Source organism: Temnothorax curvispinosus, unplaced genomic scaffold, assembly GCF_003070985.1.
Source record: "Temnothorax curvispinosus isolate PA1 unplaced genomic scaffold, ASM307098v1 QBEX01018111.1, whole genome shotgun sequence".
NCBI classification, from domain to species: domain Eukaryota; kingdom Metazoa; phylum Arthropoda; class Insecta; order Hymenoptera; family Formicidae; genus Temnothorax; species Temnothorax curvispinosus.
In genome coordinates this window covers 66,206-69,828 of record NW_020227891.1, presented here as the reverse complement: position 1 = coordinate 69,828, position 3,623 = coordinate 66,206, and positions in this window count along the sequence as shown.

Genomic DNA, 3,623 nt, shown 5'->3' with positions numbered 1-3,623 from the left:
AAAAGGCGGTTTTGGAGATTCAAGGAATCCTTTATGAAGGCTTCCTCCGTTCTTAAAATAAGGAAAGACCATGAATACGGGTGTAAGGCCCGTATTCATAATTTGTTCCTATTTCAAGAACGTCTTAAATAACGTTTCAAGATGCTAATATATGACACTATATAAATACCGCCTTAAGTCAGTTAGCTGCCTAAGGATTTTGTGAGATTCGCGAAACATACGCGGATCGCTACAATGCTTGCAACGCTCTTAGAATCATTTCAGCCTTGTTGTTTGTCAAATGTTTAGATAAGGACGAGCGTTGTGAGCACTGTTGTGCCCCTTTTTTGGGAGGGACACCGGGTTCTTTCGGTCCACGGGGAAGGCGGAAATAAGGATTATAACACACGACATTTTTAAATAAATTGACCTTTTAATCAACTCGGGTTTACAATTATTTCGTACAAGAGGTGCCCGTTACTGGTCTGCTCTCTGACTCACATTGTCCTCTCGTCTTCTTCTCTCGCTTCCTTTTGTATCCTCGTCCTGTCCTTCGATATCGCTGAGTTGCTCGATCGTATGTGGGCCGATCGCGCAACTCATCTCTTGCTGATTCGGCTTTGCGTAATTTTTTCGGGCTTTCGCGGTCGCGTTCCCTATTGTTCTTCTCGGTCTATCTTAATACTATTCTTATTTATTATTATATTAATTGGGGCCGCAACATCCCTCCCCCTTTGAGAGAAGAAAACTACGGTCTGTAGTTTTCGTTACAATTTCGTTGCTTATCATACTTCTATTTCTAATAGGGTGGTTTATTTTCTTTATTGTTTTCTGCGGTTACATTTTTCTTATCTTCTAGTATAGCATCGCTGGGTCGCCCTGTATGTGCGGTCGGGCGCTTATGCTGCGTTCCCACTACACGCGTCGCGCGTCGCGTCACGACGCCGCGTCATGAGTTATCCAATCAAAACGTTTCATTTTATGACGTCATTTCCGACGCAAGATTTTGTCGGAAATGACGTCATAAAATGAAACGTTTTGATTGGATAACTTATGACCCGGCGTCGTGACGCGACGCGTGTAGTGGGAACGCAGCATTACTCGTTTCTTATTTCTTTTTATTACATAGATACTTATTCCTGTTACGCTTAATATAATTATTATCGTAAGGGTTGATCCTACGGGATATATGACATAGGGATTTTTTATTAGGGTGTCTTGGGATTTTTCCAACTCTTTATATATTTATGTCGCTTATGTCTAGACTTAATTCCATTAATTCGTTCGGATTCCTAATTACGGGTTCTAATCTAATTTCTTTTTTCGCTTGTTCGTTAGTATTTTTGTTTGTTAGCGTTAAGTTAAAATCTGCTAAGTGCATTTCTATTTGTTTCATAGTCGTTTGTCTTTTTATTTTTATAATAATGTCGGGTGTGGTTAGTTTACAATTTTCGATTATACTTAGTTTCCCTGTTCTTTCTATTTCTATTTTTTGTTCTGCCTGGTCATTACATTGAATCGTTAGCTTTTGTTTTTTCGGCGTTGAGAATAGCCACGTTTGCGGTTCGCTTACTGTTATTCATAAGGTTACGTTTGACATTATTTGACGTTTTTCGCAGGTGTTTACATATCCTGGCGTTTTTACATAAACTTGCACCTCGCATGGTGCGTCGACTTTTATAAAGTATACCGGGTAGTTTCGGTTACATATATATTTTACTCCGTTTCGTTTACAATGATTTAAATCGCGTTCCTCTAACGTTATATAATTATAATTCTCTTTATCTATTGCTAATATGTTTTGAACCACGGGAAATTTGATTATCGTATAAATGTTCCGGTTATCGTAATACGCGTTAATTTATACGTAACTTTGTATATCGTTCCAATTCTCTAGTCTAACTTTAAATGGGAAATGAGATCCTCGCGTCAATTGTGACGTCGCGCGTCGCTTCTTTTAATTCCGTTATTATTTTTTCTATCGGTAATAAACAAGTGAGTATGATTCCTTCTCGCGAACATGTGAGATAATCTATCGTGTCTTTCACGTCTTCTATTAGATCTTCTGTAATTGTAGTTACTAGTAATAACTGTTCGTTTATTGTTTCTCTTTTGGCGTACATGGCTGTTTCCTGCTGTATTCGTATCGTAACGTTCGTCAGCAGTTGTTCGTTATAATGATTTTTCTAAGGCTTCCATGTGGCCTATCGTGGCGTTTATCACTTTTAATTGATTCTTCGCGGTGTGCCGTAGAGTCTGTTGCTGATTTTGTATCAGTCCAAGCTGCTCCTGTATGTGTTTTGCGTCGTCGGCATCCATAGTGCCGAACAGCGTTTTGCTGATTGTGCCGATCGCATCTATTAAACCACGTTTATTATCATTTGTTTTATATAGTCTGTAATCGCGTTAATAATTGCGTTAATTTTTCATTATCTTTCTCTATCGTGTGGAAAATATTTTTGCACGTCTGCTGCGCGTCCGTTGCGAGTATCGTTTTGCATAGTTTTTCGGTTTGTTGAAAAATCTTTTGAAGTTGGTGATATCGATGTCCTAGGGCTGCTAAGTCGATTTTAATCGCTAGTTTCCATGTAGCTTCTACCTGTTGCAATTTCCAGTTTTCTCAAAGTATATTCCCTGTCTCGGGTTTTGCTTTTTTTGCGAAGTGCTGGACGACGATCAGCGTCCTGTAAAATAAAGACTCATGTTACTTTTCTTCGAATTTCTTCTTGGCTTGGTTATGCCTTCTCCTGAATTTCTTTTTTTCGCGCGTTTAGTCGCTCTTGAGACGTAGCCCTGAGCACTTTTATTCGCTCGTTTTAATTGTTGTATCGAAATTTTCGTTAAATATGAAGTGTTACAAGTGTGACCGTTGGTTCGTGCCCACCACTTGTGATTCTTGCTGGCGCACGTACTGGCTGCGTGCGGCTCGTGCGGGCGCCGTGACTGTGCATGCCGCGCCGAGTGCGCGTGTTGGGGCGAATTTGTGTTTGGGGCCGATGTCGCCCCCGCACCCGTACGAAGATGCGGGCTCAGCCTCTTGGGTCCTTATACTACCATACCGGATTACTGTGGATGTGGCCTCCGGTCGGAGGGAGTTACCCTCCCTCGCCGTTCTTGATTCTTGCTAAGTACTGATTATTTTATTATTTGTTATTTTGCTTTTTTTATTGTCTATCACTATCGCCTATGTTCTATCGCCTACTTTTTATTGCTTGTTTTCGTTCTTTTGCAGCTTTTACTGTTCCATAAAAGGCCTTAATCGGTTTACGTGTACTCGCGTAGTTTTCCGTCCCTTTTTGATCGTGTAATTGACGTCTGAGTGTTTTTCAATTACTTCGTACGGTCCTATCCACGGAAATTCTAATTTTTTCGATCTCCCTCTACGCACCGTTTCATCGTGCAATAGAACTTTGTCTCCGACTCGGAAATTGATTTCTTTTGTTTTCTTATCGTACGTCTCCTTGGCCTTAGATTTTTCGTTTCGCAAATGTTCCTTTGCAACTCCATGTGTCGCTCTTAATTTTTCTTTTAGCTCTTGCGCGTAATCATCATAAGTATACGTTGGTTTCGGTGGTTGCGACAGTGCCGTCGGTTGTGTCGCTCGGTGCCCGTATACCAATTCGAAAGGTGTAAACCTGCGTATA